Here is a 20,633-nt window from a genome sequence, read left to right as displayed (position 1 = left end):
ATACATCACATTAACCTCTCATAAAATCAAACATTTTGGTGCTGAAACTCCAAGTGGAAAACTTGGAGATCATCAAATCACTTTTTTTTTTTTTTTTTTTTTTAAAGATGACCAGTAAGGGGATCTTAACCCTTGACTTGGTGTTGTCAGCACCATGCTCACCCAGTGAGCTAACCGGCCATCCCTATATGGGATCCGAACCCGTGGCCCTGGCATTATCAGCACCACACTCTCCCAAGTGAGCCACGGGCTGGTCCAAATCAAACACTTTTATTGTGGAATATTCAACTACCAAAGTCCTCCCTCCCCATTATCTCTATTAATTATAGTATGTGTATGTGTGTGAACATTTATATACTGGGGTAGTATAAAATCTAAGGAAATAGCAAAATAGTTATTTTGGTAACTTATACTCAAAAGAAATTAAGGCTTTTAGGGAAGACATTCTCATCAGAGATACTTACTTTTTAAATTACTGAGATTTTTTTTCCTTCATGCGGAAAGGAAGGGGAGAGAACTAACATCCATTAATACCTGCAATGTAGCAGGGCACTTTACATACATTATTATCCTTTTTATAATCATGAGGAAAATAAGGATTAGAGAATTTAAATAATTCTTTCAAGACTGTATTTGGATCTAGAGCTCTACATCGTTCTGTCTCTCGGTACCAATTGGGAAATTCAACATACTAGAGGAAAAAGTACATTTTATTACTGTTTACTCCTAATCAAGAAATTACTAAATAGTTAAAGCAAAGAGCTAATGGAGTTGAGCTAATGGAGTATTCCCTTTGTGGTCAACATAAACTAAAGGATACATGTATACTCTAGCAGGTCATATTGAGTTTAATGTAACATAATCTTCTAAGAGAAATGATTAAGAAACATAGGCTGCATGTGAAAGGGGGAAAAAAAATACCACCACCAAAAACCATGAGCCTCAAGTGCCATGTGCTAGCTAATACTAGTCTGGAGGAAAGAATCTGGAAAGAAGATAGGACAAATGAAGTGGGATCTCCGAAACTGGGTAGAGAAAAGACGTGGAGAAGATAAAGAAAGTTCTAAGTGTCCTAAGCTGGGTTTCGGTTGAGGTAACATACAAAGATTTCACTGATGATCAGCACTATTTAAATTTTTAGTAGGCTCCAGTGATTAAAACAGTCTTTTCTGTCCTGGCAGCAGGTTTATCTGCTTTTATTTTCAAACTTGGTGGGGGAGGGGGTGGGGGAGGGATGCATCTTTGCATAGAAGTCTGTTTGTCTGTAAAATGTATATAAATGCATGCTATTATTTAAAGTTTTCTCTCTTTGAGAGATCATAATTTTCACAATTCACAATTTTTAACGATTACATTTGGAACCAGAATCAGGTTCTCATTTTGTTCCCTCCTTCCCTACTTCCCATACTCCCTTAGGTTTTTATTCTAGTCCTGTCTCAGTGAGGATAATGAGAGTGTCTCCTAATGTGAATAAAGAACAAAAAACAAAATTACATGGGCAAAGAAAGCTCTACATTTTTGGACATTCACCACTCAACTACTCTTATCAAGCCTTCAAAGGATCTATTCTACATAAGGTAGCTGTGGTAACCTATTATTTTTTGGGAAATTATTTTCTGGGTACATGAAATTAAGTCTGAGGATAAACAAAGTAGGTGGCTTTTTACCTTTCCTCTATAAAGTACCTTGCACAATCTTGATTCTTAGCAAAAATAATATATCAGGTAAATGATATGCTTGCCAGGAATGTTTTCAAGTTGTTGGTATTTTACAGGATATTTTTGGTGGTGTGCCTACTCTAATTTTCACTTAGCTCAGCTCCATGACTATCAGAAATCACCGTGTGAGTCTTTGAAAGTGCACCCCCTACCAATGAATGCCATGCTGTGCCCCTGCCAACTTTTAGGCAAGTATACCTGCGACCCTCAGCTCCTGTGGTTTCCATTGTGGTAAACTGTTGTGCCAGTAGCACACTCGCTATATGAGAGCCTGCTATAGTCAAATGACAGTATGGGAAGGTTTTTTTTTTTTTTTTGGTGAGGGAAGGTTATTCAAAATTGGAGAACACTATGGAGTGTTGGAAAGTAATAAGCTGAGAACACAAAACCTGCTTTGTTTGTCAGCTGCCACGAAAGACACAGTGGATCACTTCCTGATAACATTCTGTGCCCAAAGGCTCCAAATTATCACTGCTTTAACTGTCTTGCCATCACACTTCAGATGTTGCCACTATCATTTCCATTTTTGCATTTGGAATATTCCAGGAACAACAGTCCTTCAAATCCTAGCATTTAATTGGTGCTAAATTTACATATAGCCATGCTTCTCTCACTCTGGTGTAAAATGGATATTCTAGTCCTTTTCTGCCCAGAGAAGGGGGGGTGGGGACAAGACTCCCTGTTTTAACTATTGCACAGCCTGGAGTTTCACTAGCAGATGAATGCTGTGTAGCCCCACTCCAGAGCCTGTTGATGACAGAGCAAACTGCCAAATTTAACCCTAAATTAGTCATGAAATATAAACTCCATGTTAAACAGGCTAGCAACGGTCTGGCAAGTCAGAGGAAGTGGCATTTTTTGGAATTTTTTTCTTTCTTTTTCTTTTTTATTCTGATGTGATAAAAGGGAAGGTAACTCATTCGTAGTTATATTTCCTTTTGCTGGATTTTTTTAGTGACTTGTCTTTCGCTTAAATAACTTTTTAGAAATCAAAACCCAACAGTGAGAACAATTATGTTAATAATGCCAGGAAATTTGTTTGCTTTGTTAAATTGAGCTTCAAAAGCACTTCAATTGAACATACATTTGTGATTGCAAGTAATGCCTATTCTTATATCCATTTAAAATGTTTACTTTATTACAGCTTATTATAAATGTGAAGTCTGAAATGCAGCACCATGGCTGCTCAATTTCCAGGCCACAATTTTATGATAATTACATGAAATGCACTCACGTGTCAACAGAACTGCCTAACAATGCCCCAAATGAGGCTCTACGCAGCCAAATGGGACTCTAAGAAGCTCTGTCTTTCTGATGGCCACACAGTTCTGTGCTTCATAACATTAAGAAACTGCTACAAGTGGAGAGCTCTTTGAGAATTTTAACTCAGTTTGTAATAAATACTATTTTGCTACACTTAGCTCAGTTTAATTGCTGCTATCTCAGAATACAGGTGAGCTCCTAAAGAAAAAGGGACCCTACACACCCAAACATCTGAATGGGATAAATGGGCTCTATTACTTATTATATGGCTGGATTCTCTTTTTAGGCAGCCTTCAAGTACCACAGGAGTTGAGAATGCAGAATCCCACTGTACTTGATGTTCCCTACTGCATGCAATGATAGAAAGGTACCTGGAAGACACCTTCTGTCCCTTGGCATCTCACAAAGGAGTAAGGGAGCACTTATAATATATGTAGGTAGGATAACTGGTAATGAATAATGGGCTGAGAGGTATCCTCCCTCCCAAGTATTGGTTTCTCTTCAGCATTCACGCTCTCCTCACTTTTGTGACAAGTAACCCATATAACAACTGTCCAGCATAGGGACTGAAATCTCAAGCAACATTTTCTTAATTCCACATTTTTTTGAGGCTCTACTATGCGGGTATCATGCCAAGTGCTTTTATGCTCATTATTTCATTCAGAGGACTTGTTTGCATGCTGTGGCCATGCACTTTGGGGGGCGGGGCAGGGGGAGGACAAGCATCTACTATAAGGAATCAGGATAATGTGGTAGTAAGCCATATACATATTTTTTGCTTCTGGACTTTTTTTTAAAAACCCCTACTATCATTTCTCTGAATTGACAGAGATCTGTGCAAATGTTCGATCAACTTTAAGACAATTCATCTTTTCGAAGCAACTGCTTATGAAAGAGTATTAAGTCCAGAATGTTGGTTGGAAGAGAGCATAAGAGCTCACCTACCTGGACCAACTCTCTTTTTAGATGAAAAACACTGAGGTTCACAGAAAGCCTGTAACTAGTCTGAAGTGTAAGTCTCTTTGGATATAGGGCTTGGAGTAGGGTCCAGACTTCTGGCACCTCAGTCCAGTACACTGACTCTGGAGTGACCTACAAGACAGTCCTTTATATACAAAAGGGATAACTCTGCAAGCCAAATTTTTACTTGCAGTCATACAAGTTTTACCAAGAGGAGAAAAATGTTTGATGCAGCTTCCCTAATGCAAGAAAAACAGTTTATATCCCAATCCCCTACAGATACATACACACACATTTCATAAAACAATTTATTTCCTTACTTTGCACAACGAATTCTGCTATTTTCTTTCATTAAAAGAAAAATAAACAAACTAGTTGACATCCACTAAGTTGATTTCAAATCCAAGCACCAAAGTTGGAGAAAAAGAAAACCCTCACAGTGTATACAAAGAGAATAATGAATCGATTTCAAGCAACTAGCAAGGAAGGGGGGGGGGTATTTTTTCTAGTCTAAAATTATATAAACAATGGAGGTGGACAACCCTCAGGACAGGATGTCAACTTAGACCCTGCCACATGGCTCCTGCCACCTTCCTTTCCCATAGTGACTACACTGTGAAGAGGCGGCCCAGGCTGGCAAACACTCTCATCCATATCTCTTCTATAGTCCCACTGGCATAACCTGTGAGCAAAATATAGCTGATGCTTGACCTTAATTTAAAATTTTCAGATGGTATTTTTTTCCATAGAATTGTGCCTATTTTGTCAGCTCCTGAAATACCACATGACATAATATTTTAGAGTATAATTCCTTCCTTCTGTTTACATTCTCCTCCACTAGATGGTAGGCTCCTTGAGTGAACAAAACAAGGATCATTAATTTGTTCACTGCCAGATCCCCCACTGACCACATTAGAGGTCCTCAATAAATATGTGTTGAACAAAAAAACTTGATGTTACACAAAGAAATTATACAAATGGCATCAGATTTCAAAACATTCCAGCCATTATTAAATGACTTTTATCCCTCAGACCAACTAGACACGCTTGGTCCATGCCTTTGTACTTACTCTTCTCTCTGACAGGCACGCATACTCTCTTGGCCTTCTGGCTAGCCACTTCTCTTTTGCCTGGATCACTTTCTCTGGAAAACTTCTGATTCCACAGATTCTTGTGCTTCATTCATAAGAGTACCTTATTCTTCCTTACCTTGGAAAGACTGAGTGTTGAATTCACTTTATCTCCAACTTGACAGTAAGCTCAATTAGGAGGGAGTTTTAATAAAGTGCCTAGCACGTTATGTGCTCACTTAAAATTTCTGCATGCGTGCATGAATGAAAAGTTATTTACTTTTGGCCTGAACACCAAACCAAATCAAAACAGAATAAGCTCAACTTAACAACCCAGTCACACAGGTAATTAGTAGTGGGATCAACCAAAGCTTTCTGAGTAAGAGTCCCTTAAAATCATGATGCCATATAAAATAAGGCTTCTCCTGCCTTGGATGTGAATATGATTTGTAGCAAAAGAGGAAATGGGATGTTAGCTAGTAGGGAGAGGTGAAGGGGGTAACAGGGAGGAAAAGGGAAGCAAGCAAGCCATCTTTCATGCATTTTAATTTCAGATGAAAAACAAAGTAGTTAAGGCATCCTATTGCATCATATTCATTATAAGCCAAGAATTTTCTGCTTCCTAAAATATGAAAGATAATGACTCATCTACCCAGCATTTATCAATATTGTCCACAGTAGGAAAAAAAGATAAATGCATCATTCCCTTTTGCATCAAGTGTCCAATTAGGAGAAGCACTAGAAAATATACACTGTAAATATGCAAATTTTAAATAAGAAATGCATTTGCATAGCACAACTGATAGGAATGCAAAGGTTTTATAAACATTAATCCTTCCAATTCTCGTGAGCTAGTTTTGTAATATGCCTATTTTAAACAGTGGTCTTAGGACCCCTGTAAGAAAGGATGAATTTAAAATAGGTTTCTGCCTCCCTTTCTGCCACTCTAAAATGAGCCTACATTTCCTTCTCAAAATAATTTTCCATGTATTTTCCACAATGAAATTGAGTAGTAGTCTGCTATGCTCACTCTTTTTTCTATCCTTTCTCTCTATATTCACCCAGAAAACTACAAAATGGCTAGATAAACTAACAGAGAATATATAAGCACAGAAGCAATCATTCCTTTCTATTATGTATAATTTTCTGTGTCTGGGCTGTGTGTGTCTGTTTGTATGTGTATGCATGCTTGCAAGTATACATATATGATGCATATGTATATAATGTATAGGCATGTGTGTATATATATATATATTTTTTTTTTTTTTTTCATATTTTAAATACCAAATCTGGAGTTTTTAGAAAGCGAGGACAGGACAGGAACAGAAAGTTTGTCTTTCAGTTTTGAATCTTTCAAGGCCTAGAAAGAAGAACAAATCCTAGTCCCTCTCAATGCATATATATGCAACTGTCCATGTAGCCAGAAAATGCCAGATTAAGGAACAGAATCCTACATTCTTGATTATCAGTCCTATAGTCTTTCCTCTATATCATACTCCCCAACACATATTTTAATTTCATCATTTGGATGTATGTGATTATTTTTATTTTTATTTTCCAGATCTGCAGATTTACTCAGGTATCTGAAAATATATCATAGATTCAACCTTCTCCTATTCTTTGGTACAGAAATAAGGTTACATCCTCCTTTTTAAGAGATATAGATCACTTATACAACAAAAATTTCTTCAGCTCCTAGCACTGTGCAGTCATATTGTGATGAATTGAAAGAGCCTCCCCTACTGCCACCTGGAGGTGAGGTAAGTGGGAGTGCATTTGTATCAGACAGAATCTAATTACAATTCTTCTAGGATATCTATAGCACCTGCCCTGAATGAGGAAGAAGGCCTAGCCCCAGAACTTCACTTGAAAGCTCTATCTGCACCTTAGAGTTGATGCAATTCTTTTAGGTAAGCCAGTTTGGTTGCCTCCTACAGAAACTTATTCTGAATTCTAGGGTATAAGAAAGGCTGTTTTAGAGTAACTCTTACTTATTACTGCTAATTAATATATCACCCTTTGGTAAACTAAATCAAATTTGTAAGGAGAAGCAGATACATGTTACCATGAGCTCACAGACAGTGTCTGCATAATTCAAGCAGCTAGTCATGCAAGGTTTCAAACTTACTTCCCCTTAATCCAAAGCTTTTAACCACATAATCTGAATAGAATTCTCAAAGCATTTATTTTATTTGGCTTTGAATATTTTCACTTTTCTTTTATAAATCCTTAAAGTCAAATAATCATAAATTAGTGTATTTTGGTTTTGGTTTAAAGAAAAAAAAAATGAAAGGATCCTGGACATCATTTAATGAAAAAAAACACATTATTCACTTATTCATTCATTCATTTGGTGGTTGGTCAGTACAGGGATCTGAAACCTTGACCCCAAAAAACACGATTAAACACACACACACACACACACACCGTTTTAAGACAGAGAACACACACACATACACACCCTGTTTTAAGACAAAGAGAACACACACACACATACACACCCTGTTTTAAGACAAAGAGGACACACACACACATACACACACACACACATACACACCCTGTTTTAAGACAAAGAGAACACACACACACACCCTGTTTTAAGACAAAGAGAACCCTAAATCTAACACCCAATTCTCAGCTCCTTCCAACATACCACACTGTTTTCTTTTTGCTTCTTCACAGATCACTACATGGCATTTAACAACAATTTAATGACAATTCTGTATAATATATTTCTCATCTTGCTAGATTATTGAGCCAATTTAGGAAAGAGTACTACAAGAGAATATAAAGAACTTTGGACTAGGTAGAACTAGATTAAAATCCTGAATCAGATGCTTTTGATAAATGTGCATTATGTTCCACACTTCATAGTCCTCATGTTATTCAATTTTTAAGCTATGTGACCCGAAGCACAATTCTCAGAATCTGCCAGATGGTTGCTGTTGGGGCTGAATGAGTTAACCTATATAAACCATTTGGTAGACATCAGGGCACTCAACTCTGTTAGTTTGCTTTCCTGTTATTTCCTGGAGTTATTCAGCATGCAATTTATGTAGGAAAGTATGATAATGTATATATTATACAAACAGAAGAATTTTCTTCCATTCCATCTCCTACAACTTCTATTTTAAACAAGGAAATAAAATTAAATAAACTGAAGAAAGTAAACCCCATCAGTTCACTCTTACTTATTCAATATACGCTTTATCATAAAACTATTAACATTATTAGATGAAGGCAGATAATAGAGTATTTGGTTTATTTTTATTCTATTGTCAACCTGAATTGGAAAAGTCTGACTATTCTATGAGGTTATTCATGAAGTAAAACCAATATAAAACCTGGCTTTGAAATGAAATACCTTGAGCTCAAAATGTCTCCTTAAGTTGGAACTCTCTGTCACAGATGTGAATTCTTGAGCACAGCACCCCATGTGCCTATTTTTTCTGGAAAAGTATATCAAGTTCCAGGAAGCCCAAACCACCTAAAATATTCAAAAAACATACCCTGTGGATTTAGTTATTTGCTTGCTCAGTTTCTCATGTCACAATTTCTGATGTAAAAGAAGAATGTAAAAAGAAAGTACGTCTGAGGATCCTAATAATCTAGATCCCAAGGTGATAAAAAAAAAAATAGGTTTCCCTATCTATAATGGTTCATAACTGTCTTGGGGAGAGGGGTGATGGAGGTGAAGGAAACACCATTTTTAAAAATGACTTTTATGAGCCTGGTATTGTACTAGATGCTTTACCCACACTATTCCACACAATTCATACAATAATTCTAAGAAGTACATATTGTCATTCTCGTTTTATAGACCAAAAAACAAGGTGCATCCCTACTAAATGGATGAGAAAGAAGCCCACCAGGTTTGTCTAGTTCTACAGTCTGTCCTAAGGTTCAGGGATTAGTTTGCTTTTCAATTGAATGGCATGTCATCCTCGTACATTTTAATAGATTCATGAAAAAATTTCCATAAAGATTTCTAAAAACTAATTATGAAAGTTAATCCCATACCCCATAAAGGACAAAACATGTCTCATACCAGCCTGCCACCTCTCTCACAATTGAATCTAAGCAAAAAAGCACAAGAGCCAAAACAAAGTAAAAAATTGAAGGATTCTATTCTTTTGGCTAATATATACTTTTTCTCTAACATGCCAGATTTCTTATTGTTTAGATAGTTTGAGCAATTTTCTCACAGGAAATCTCTTGTATTTACAGCAAACTAATCACTTTTCAGAAGTGATTTTCATATGTATGTGGATGGTTTTAGGATTCAATTTTGTCAAAAGCTGAAAAATTAATTCATGCCTCATCTCATGCAAGCCCCATGTTTTAAGAGATTAAAAGCCACTGCAAAGACCTATTATCATGGAATTTCTGAAGTCTACTCTTAACTAAGAAATCCATTAATCTACCTTTTTTTTTTTGATGATCTAATCAACAAGACAGAGGGTATGTTTGCTGTGATAAGTTCAATGTTCTATCTAATTGTGAAGGAAATGTGTTTATTAGAAAGAATTGTTTTATGTTTTTAAATTTAGACAGCAAAAAAAGCACGCATCATTAATGTACTGTATTAAGACAGAAATACTAAAGATTATAGCAAATAAAATATTCACTAAATTTTTTTTTTTTTTTTGGTAAATCAGATCTATAATATTACTGGCTGCAAAAAGTGAGATGTTAACACTGGTCTCTTACTAGTTAAACAGAGGTACTTCACCATCTTTACAGATGTTTTTAATACACACTTTCTTCGAAAGCTACAATATGCTATTTGCTACACAATAACTGTTTTCTCTCAAGAAGGAAATGTAAGCAACATTTTGAAAACTTTAGTTTGTTGAAATACCTAACCGTCTGTCGAGTTTCTTATTTTGTATCAGCAAAAGTGAATTACACTACTTTTGCTACTGTCAAACAAAAAAAAATCTTATGAAATGGTTACCAATTCTGACTCTTACTCTAATTTTTTTCAGTTGAATATGATAATACATTTCAAAAATTATGTCAAAGATACCACTTTACTATAGCAAAATACTACAACAGACATTTGATGGAATCAGCAGATGGTGCATCCATGAAGAACTTTTTATTTCAGAGGAGGCAACATCTATTTCTTCACCTACACTGAGTCCCCCAAAAGCATGTGATACTAATAAAGGACTCAAGCAGTCATGAGGCTTTTTAAAAATAAATAACCCTAAAAAGTTTAATAGGCTTTTAAGACTACTCATTAACATAGAAAGTAAGTGGTAAGTAAAGATGCACACAGGGAAAATCTTAAAAAGTAAACAAGAATAAAGGAAAATATAAGATTTCACAGGCAAGGGCCGGCCCATGGCTCACTTGGGAGTGTGTGGTGCTGATAACACCAAGGCCACAGGTTTGGATCCCCATATTAGGGATGGCCGGTTAGCTCACTTGGGAGAGCGTGGTGCTGACAACACCAAGTCAAGGGTTAAGATCCCCTTACCGGTCATCTTTAAAAAAATAAAAAAGATTTCACAGGCAGCATATGAATACTTGCCAAGTAAGTAGCACAAATTGCATACCACTCCCAGAAAAAAAGGACTACTCCTTCCCAGAAACTGGCTCATACCTCCCTTACGGGTTCTTGCTGTATTATTCTTTGCTTTTGAGCTATTTGTATTTGTATCTTAAGTGCCTTGAATTGAAAGATTTTATATTCTTCATTTCTGAATCCCACCACAATACTGAAAAACACCTAGCACTTGGTAAGTGCTCAGCAGATGTTTATTTGAATACCTGAATAAATGAATGAATGATTGACCATGATGATGATAAAGATAATGAAGCCAACAGCCACACACAGGACCAGGCACTGTTCTAAGGACTTCATATGTGTTAACTAATTTACTATTAGTTTCCCTTAGTATCTCCAGTTTACAACTGAGGAAACTGAGGCACTAGAGAACAAATAGCTTGCCTCCACTCATCTATCTCCTTCATACCCTCCATTTCTTGGCTTAAAGATGACTTCCTCAGGGCGGTCTTCCATGACTCATTAGACAAGGTTACCTACCCTTGCCATCTATCTGTATAGTCCCTTTATATACCTGCCCTTACATTCATCATTCCTGAAGTACTTATTCAATTAGCAGACCTGCACATTAGACAGTAAGCTCTATCAAGGCAGAGACCATGTCAGTCTTATTCACCATTTGAATCCCAATGGCTATCAAAGTAATTGGCACATAATGGGTACTTAATAAATACCAGTTTAATGACTGAATGATGCATAAACATGTGCTAGGTATTCATTAGATGTGCATTTCAGGAGTAAGTAACAAAAATGAGTGAATCTGAAGTAATGTTGAAATAGTCAATGTAACTGCCCAGTAGGCTGCTGAAGATTCAAAACTGAGGTTAATTTCCCAGAAATCATGAATAAGCATTCCTAGACTGAACGGGATCTGTAATACAGAAAGACCATATAAACATCCAAAGAATAAACAGGCAACCAAACAAACAAACAAACAAACAATCCTCAAAAACCTCCAAAACAATTTTCATTAAAAGACTCATGAATCAGAAGGGTGTCAAGAGTTTTCAGCCTCAGTACCAGGAGTTGTTAGGCAATGGGATAATATTTTCAAAAGTTCTAAGAAAGAATCATCTCCAATTTAGATTTTTTTACCCAGCAAAACTACCAATTAAGTGAAAGAATAGAAAAAAATGACATTTTAGACATTCAAGGTCTGAGAAAATTATCTCATAAGCACCCTTTAACAGTATATGACTGGAGAATGAGCTCCCACCAAATGAGGGTGTGGTATAAGCTTTAAAAAGATATGCATTTGAGCAAACAGGATCCAACATTAACAGAAACAAAGAAAATACACAAGTTGATGATGGGAAATATCCTGGTATGACAGCTATGCAGCAGGCCTGGAAAGCAATTTCTTTAGGTTGGACCAGGGAGCGTGGCAGGCTCTCACACAGATGGTTTCATGAGAAAAAGAAACTGCTAGATACCCTGATATGTTGGAGCTGTTGAGAGATGAATATACTTTTGCCACTGTTCAGGCTTCAATAATTAGACTAGAAGAAACAAGGTGTGCCGGTCAATGTGGCAGAATAGATGGTCCCAGAGTCACTCTCTCCCACAAATCAACCAATTTACAACTATAAAAATGTAACAACAGCTAAGCTGGAGCCACTGGAGCTCAGGGGAAGAGGAGGAGAGACATACAGAGTTCACGAAGGTGAGAGAAACCACGATGAGAGAAAGAAAAACCTGTTCAGAGTGTTTTGGGCTGCAGCGCTTTAAGGCTGGAGCTGCTGAGTGCATGGAGCAGGAACCAGAAGAAGCCACAGCTCTGCCCTTCAGATGGAGTTGCTTGGAGGCAGCAGGGGAGAAGAGGGCCTTAGTGGCCCCCAGGACAGCAAGACCACTAATAGGGTTCCTGTGAACCCACACAGGAGCGAGGAGACAGAATAGCTGTAAAAGGGGAGCCATTTAGAGGCCGGTGAGTCATCACAAGGGATGGGCGCAGGGACCATCCCATGGGAATTGTTTGGAGCATGAGCAGTGGGGGAGACGGGCCCACTGAGAGAATGCTGGGACACAGCAAGGACAGCCAATCCGCCACCCAATCAGCGCAGGACCACTCAGAGGAGACTGGCTGGGAATGCAGAATTGCATGGGGTGCAGTTTGACAAAAAAAAACTCAGGACCAGATCATAGTTTCTATACAACCCATGTGCACTGGGTCTCTGGAGAGCTGGAAGCACCTATTAGGTCAACCATTAAACCCTGAGCTGCACAAAAAAATCTTCCCTACAGAAACAGTAGCAAAGGAGCCATTTAGCTCAATCACACAGCTCAAGTACTAGTTCCCACAGGAAGTTCCCCCGTTTTAGAAGTAAGCAAAGGAGAAAAATTAGTTCCAGCCCAGGAACACCACCAGCGCCTCAGGCCCACCCAGGGCCCAGGCACAAAGCCAGGGACCAGACCCCCCACCCCCCACCCACAACCAGGCACACCACCAGCACCAAGGAGCACGCCAAAAACACCACCTCCATGTGGGTGGCCCACCACAGGCACCACAGTAACCACGGCTGCTGTGAAAGTGGCTAGGCGTCACAACCACCACACAGATGGTCCACCAGCCACTGGAGTGCATTGACACAAGGAGAGTCAGCAGTAGAGACCAAAGAAAAGAAGAGGATGTCTCTCTTCACATAGCCCATGCCAGAGTGACAGAAGAAGCAGCTGCTCTATGATAATACTGGGGACCTGAACACACCTCTCAGCATTGGACAGACAGATCATCTAAGCAACAAATCAACAGAGTAACCATTACTCTTTTAGAAGGAGAGAAGAAATCTAGGGTTATCAGTGGTGGGAGGGTAGAGGAAGAGGAGGCTAAGGAGAGATTAGACAAGGAGCATAAAGAATAAGTACAATTTGTAACAATATACATACTAGTAATATTGATTTGATCCATATATGTTGACATTGAATCCCAAAAATATGTACAATCATGATTCAATAAAAAAGAAACAAAGAAAAAAAATAATAATTAGACTTTAGTACATAAAACCAAGCATAAGAAAAATGAGAGGAAACAAAAAATTGAACAACCGAAAAAACAAAAACACAAAACTGAGGTTTAAGAGAAGAATGAGAATTATAGGTAAAGAATTGAGAGTCACTTGCTCATCACTATTCCACCGTCACAAATGACCATGACAGAGCTGTGGAGTTACAGCTGACCTATTTTTGAATACACATTACTTGTATATTCAGGAGAACTCAACATATGTTTAAGTTGTAATAAAAATTCAGAAAAGGTCCCTATTAATTGAAAAAATAGATGAAACCATTCTTTAAGAGGTTCCTCTGCATATTATGATAAGCTGCTTGTATTGTTTCATATCTAATAATGTATTGTTTCTATGAGAGTGCCTAGAATCTGCCATTAGTATGTTCTAGTTCGGTAGGAAAGCTCTCAGCTTATATTAAAACTGCTGCCTGTTTTCTTTAAGATGACCATGTGAAGCTGAAATATATGCTACCACGATCATATACTATAAGCACTCACACTAGAGATGAGCTCTGCATTGCAGAGACAAGCCAAGTATCTAAATCCGCAGAAAACTTAAAAGAGGAATGTGGATCATAAAGCACACTGCACTTTTACTGCTAAGACAAAAGTGAAAATTACAGTAAGGCACTGACTGACAAGAATAGAAAGCAGAACTGATTCAGTCATTTTGCTAGAGAAACTTGAAGATACATGTGTGCAAGTTAAGTTGGAAAGAGAAGTATTTTAAGTTTCAAACCTGTTTTACATCACTTGGTATGCTGTGAGTGGCAGTGAGAGACATCAGCTGCTGCCACAGTGAACAAACGGACAATTTTGATTGAAGAAAAGAAACACTGCAAATGAAGGAACCTTTTTTTTTTCTGAGCATAACTGCTGCTGCTTTTTGTCTTTTGGGCTGTACTCACACACAGCCTGTAAGCAGCATCACATTCAAATATTTAGGGTCACAACAGTAGTATATGTACTTAAAAGAAATAAAAGGTAAGACTATATGCCCTTTAAACATATAAAACACTACCTCTAGTGTAGTACTCCCTTAAGGAAAACACAGAACAATTAGCTACCCCTCTCATTAAAAAAGAGAGAGAGAGAGAGAAAATAAGAACACAGGTCAGTGAATCAAAGTACAATATATTTCTTCAGGAGGATATAGAGACACTGTTAGGCCCGGGTCAAAGCTTACAGATATATATAATTGGGTTCAAATTAAGGTTACTGATTTAACAAGTTTAGTTATCTGATTTTCCCTATAAATATCAACACTTAAGTTATTGGCAGGGGAAAAGAAAAATCAAAAGCAGTAAGAAAGAAACTGCCAGAATTTACCCTTTAAGAAACAACTGACAGCAAATCACCAACCACAAAAAACACGGTAATCCTATGCCACACCATTACTTTATTAAAGCATAGGGCAATAAATAGCCTGATGATATCCAAAATAAAAGTTAAATAAATTACATAACACTTTGTTTAAGAAGGTAGGGATACTTCTAATGTATCAAAAAAATTTTCATATAAATGTTTGCTTTAAAAAGCTACATGGAAAATACTTCATTAAATGACAATGATGATGGATAACTAAGTCTTTACTGTCATGAATTTCTATACAGCTTATTCTTTTCAATGCACTATTCTATGTGCTGGCTCCCTTAAAATATTTGATCAACATTTTCAAGTGAAAATTTTAAGTCAGCAATATTTACATAAAAGCAGTGTCACAGAACAAAGAGTGGGCTTAGGGAGTCAGAAAAACCTGGGTTCCAATCTCAATTCCATCATTTACTGGTTGCATGATCATGGGCAAATTATTTAACCTCTCTGTGTCTCAATTTTCTCATCAGCAAATAGAAATATTCTGTAAGAATGCTATAAATACTAGATGGTATGTCTTGGGCACATAATACATGCTTAATAAAAAATGATTTCTTGTGCTTCTTTATGAAAATACCTTATTTTCTTGTACACCTAGTACAATTAAAGTCATACAATTCTATTTATGCCTGAGTTAAGTTTTTAAAAATTATCTCTGATCTCACCACAAACATCTAACTTTGAAAATAATGTTAAAGATTATTATTTATTTCCAAAAGGGAAGTATGCATATTGAACCAGAAATATGCAAATATCGAGTGGCATAACATCATAGTACAGGCTTCTGCTTGCAGATTAACATGTAGAAACACTGAAAGAAATGTTTAATGAAAATGGCACACTACAGGAGCTAAATTTTTAGATTTATTTACGTATTATTTATAAAGTTTATAAATAATTATTTATTTTAACTCAACAATAGACTCTTGATGCTATGTTTTTGAAGTCACATTTTTGAAGATAACTTTCTGAAGAAGCTGTGAATGTAGTAACAGAAGTAATTATCACCTTCAATGGAGAAAAGGGTACAATAACTGATTTCTCTTTCATAATAAAAATCTGCATTGAACAAACCTGAACCAATCAATCAGTTGTCTTTTTCCAGAATACAATTCTCTTGTGAAAAATACATCTAACAGACTTAAGCTTAATCTTAACTTCTCAGGACAAAAAAAAAAAAAAAAATGAAAATAACTGAAATAACAACTACTATGGAAAGGTAGAATATCTTCTGTGACTTGAACTGTAAGATTCAAAGATATAGCTACCCATATTAAAAAAAGGTCTCTACCTATTACATTCACTTCCTGTCAGAAATATTTGTTCAACTTGAGCAGCAACAGAATGTCAGAAACAACAAACAGAAACCTTAGTTATTTTTATATTAGTTCCACTTCTTTGTTTCTCTTAGAAACCAATACTTCAAATGATGTGAAGAAGATAAAAGAATATTTTACTACATGACAGTTAGTTAAGACTTTAGGAACCCAGGACCCTTTTTTAAAAATCATCCAGGGCAGTGACCATTTACTATTAGTTTCTTAAGCTGAGGCCTAAAGACGCCATCTGAAATATTGGTATGAATTACCAAGAAAGTATCAGGTCTTTATGCTACCTTTGGTTCTTACCTAAAATTTTAATGTTTCTCTAAAAAGGCATTAAGGTTCCCCCCCCCGCCCAGTTCCAACTTAGAAATCTTAAAGTGGGCTGTATAGTCATGCTGTTAGTATGCATGGTTCTTTGTTTTTGTTCTAATTCTTTAACACTAATTTACCCCTTCAACCATTTCTCTTATTATTTCCCTACATAAACCTTTGCTCCTACCCAACTGTCTCTTGCACCCAAGGCAAATAAAACTCCAACACTTTGCTTTTTCTGTTTTCCTAAAATACCTATCACCCTTTTACCCCTACAGGAGGCAGAGAAAGAGAAAGACACACGCACATACTTACTCACAACCGACCATTTACCTAACTGGTACTGCAAATTGGTTCTTGTTTCCTCTGTGATTCCTACCTCAACTGCTCCAGTTCACAGTTCTTCCTCAGCTTTTGACATTTTTAACCTATTCTAAGCTTCTGACACATCACATACAACCCTGTGCTGTTAATTATCTTTTTACAAAGAGATTTCTTCAATTCACCAATCAGACTATGAGCAAGTCAGGGGCAGATAAAATATCTTATTAATCTTTATATGCCCAGTCTCCACCAAAGTGCTTTGTACAGATATACTTGTTTTTGACTAGCAGGTAAGTTTTGAGACATGTAATGGACAAGAGAACAGTACATATAGTCATAGGAATAGGGGGTTATAAATATATGTCATTTATTAGAGAGAAGCAGGGGTAGGGAAAACAAGGGTACAACGGGAGGAGAAAGACTGGTAGAAGGACTGTACATTTGCTACAGGGGGCGAGAGGAAGCCACCATTGATTGTAACTTAAAAGTGAACAAAAAGCCAATTAATGCAGGGTAAACTTATGAAAGGTTCTGAAAGCCATAAATAGGAGACTGAATTTATGCTAGAGAGTGTCAAAAAGCCTAAAATAGAGACTATTAAGCAGTAGAAGGTTTTGAGGAGCAAAGTGATGTGGACCTGTCTTAGTGTATTCGGAAGAGGGGGATGTATACACTGTCCTGGCCAACAGAGCTGTTGAAGGAGACCTGGCCTCGAGGGCAGATCTAGTAACGGCATTTGGGACTCCACCAAGAATGAGTAGATTCAAGAGAACAGAATTTTCTTTACTTTTTCCTCCACACTATAATTTTTCATAATTTTATTGATTTATTAATTCATTCAAGCCAGTAAAGGCATTTGAAAGTCATCATCAGACTTAAAATTTTACTTATTATCAATAAGAATGACTCCTAAAAAGGCCTGGAAGCCTGGATACAATAACATGGAATAGTTAATCACTAATAGTAACTTCCCCTCACCAATACAATTTCTACCTTTTCTTCCTGTGGCTCCATTTCACTCCAGACATCTCCACTTAGTGACATTTAATGACCTACAGTATTTGCATATTACCTTATTTCATTCATCCTTTTGCTAAACCATAACCTCACTGAAATATCTCCTTGATTATTCTCATAGGCACTGCCTTGTATATCATCAAATTACCCTTGTGCTATGCAACCAACCTACTCATCCTGACACTTAAAAAAAACATCTGTTCCTTCTCCCTGTAATTCTGCTATAATTCTTTTTGCAGCTAAAATCAGCCCTGAGTCATCAACATGCCTCCAAGATACACTGATCTTGGAAAACATTAAAATGTTTTAATCCCAGCTATGCTCACAAGGCCAACTTTGAGCTAGAAAATGAGAAACTGTTTTCACTGTATCTAGCATAACTGCCACACCTGCTTGAAAAAAAATCCTGCAAATGAGATACTTTTTCCTTCTGAACTACTCAGAGCACTGAAAATGCAGAGGTGATTTGTTTATATACCCAATTTCCTACTAGCTGGTTCTTAAAGAAATAAAAGACTTCTAGTGACTGTTTCAAGTTAATAACCACATAATACTTTTACCCAAATTACCCAAATCTTTTGTATATTATTAAGAAGTAATAAAGGTAAAAATAAAAAAGTATTTAATACAGAAGAAAAAGAATAAGAAGGCTTAGACCTTCAAAACAATGATGGCTAGGACAAATATATGACACAATAAACTTCAAAGTGGGAAACTTCAGGAACAGAAAGAAAGATATTTCTTAACTATATCAGAAGATATTATAATTAGAAGCCTTTTAATATCTCAGAGATCTACAAGTATTCCTAATTCAAGAACTCTCAGTTCTTGCTATTAACAACTAAGAAATGTAAACACTCAACCATGACTAAATAAGCAGCAGAGGTGAGATTATAACTTTGAGCTCTCTTTATACTTCCATCCCTTTTTATGTAAACAAAGCACAATGATTCTCTCCTTTGATCTCTGTGGTAAAACTACATTCCTTTGGTCAAGTCACTTAGTTCAGTCAGTCTTAACTAGTATTATGTAAATTACAGGAATAATTTCGGCCTATTGTACAAGCAAAATTCAGAAGGACTCCAAGGACTATAATATATATGATAATAATGCAAGATAAATAGTAACTAATTACTTCAAAATATTATACATTGAAATAGTACTCCATAGGAGGCAATATAACTGCACTATTTGCTGTTTAACCTGAGACATATCACTTAGCCTTCTATGTCTTCCTGATTTGTAAAACTGTAATGTTAAAAGTACTTACACTTTACAGATTGTTTGAGAATTAGAATAGTGCCTGGCACACAGTGCTCAACAAATGTTGGCTACAATTTTTTTCTATGTGATAATGGTACTAACTTTAAAAATTAAAAATGTAATTATGTAAAATTAAAAATGTAATTATAATATCTTGATAGTTATAAAATATTCTTCTTTCTGTTCCCAAAATATCCCATTTTGAAGTTTATTGTATCATATAAAAATTAAAAGTGTAATTGTTTTCTTGCTTTTGGTTTTAAACAAATAAATTATCCTGTTTTTCTTTTTCATGCTAGAAATTTATCTAGCATGAAAAAAAGTTGACAAAGGGAAAAAAGGTAAAAGTTCCAAAAAAGATATCAACATGGTCATAACATATCATGATAAAATGGAAAAAAAAATTATTATACATTAGGGATAAATTAAATGTTCTTTTATATTACTTGTTTCTCAATGTCTCAGCCCCTTTTGCACCCGCCCAATTTATTTTGAACAAAATTTCCATTAGATAATTGCTTTTATTGGCTAAGACTTAGAAAGCCAGATTTGATTCTAAAATACTGCAATCTATTGAGAAGAAATTCTGAATAATCAAACAACAAAATGTCATTTTGTTTGTCCACATAGATTGTGGATAGATTGTTTAGTTAAAGAGCATGTGTGTGTGTGTGTGTGTGTATATATCGATATATATATATATATATAAAATTGTGTGTTTTCTGTTAATATTTTGACAGTTATCAGACTTAAATCTTAGCAGAAAACTAGTGAAAAATTGTAAGTTATTTAACTGAGTCAAGTAAAATTACCTAAAAGTATTTTAATCAAAAACAACATACTATCTAAGCAGATGAATGACCACTTGTGTAGCTATTTTCTGGGTATCAGAAACAATCTGGGCCGGCCCGGTGGCGCACTGGAGAGTGTGCCACTTGGGAGCGCGGCGGCGCTCCCGCCGAGGGTTCGGATCCCATGTGGAGACCGGTTCCCGCTCACTGGCTGAGCGCAGTGCGGGCGCAACACCGAGGGTTGCGATCCCGTTGCCGGTCCCCGGTACGGGCGCAACACCGAGGGTTGCGATCCCGTTACCGGTCAGTAAAAAAGACAAAAAAGGAAAAAAAAAAAAAAAAAAGAAACAATCTGACCTGGTGACACTGTAGAAAGAATTTAACTATTACTTAAATATTTAACATATTTTAGTAAAACCATAAATATCCAAGTGGTACCTCAATGCTGACTTCTATTTGCAGTGTTAAACTTAAATTTATCATAATCTCTCCAAATCTTATATTTCATTGCATTTAGTATAGTTCACGAGTTTCTTGAACTACACGTGTCATTTTTACGTACAAGCAATTAATTCTATAGATAATGAAATTTTAGGATATGGAGAAGACAAATATTTAGCTCACAGTTTAGAAA

The 20,633-nt window shown here is 36.4% G+C and overlaps 1 protein-coding gene across 1 annotated transcript in view; it reads right to left on the bottom strand.

Annotated features, from left to right (window-relative positions):
- Positions 1 to 20,633, bottom strand: part of LOC103606978 (mRNA-capping enzyme-like) — a gene marked incomplete at its 5' end in the record, with an annotated part of 205,564 nt that overhangs the window by 13,632 nt on the left and 171,299 nt on the right. The gene's annotated exons all lie outside the window — the stretch shown is intronic.

This window comes from Galeopterus variegatus, unplaced genomic scaffold (assembly GCF_000696425.1).
Source record: "Galeopterus variegatus unplaced genomic scaffold, G_variegatus-3.0.2 Scaffold148, whole genome shotgun sequence".
Lineage (NCBI taxonomy): Eukaryota > Metazoa > Chordata > Mammalia > Dermoptera > Cynocephalidae > Galeopterus > Galeopterus variegatus.
Note: the sequence above shows the minus strand (reverse complement) of the source record. Positions and strands in the feature narration are given on the sequence as shown.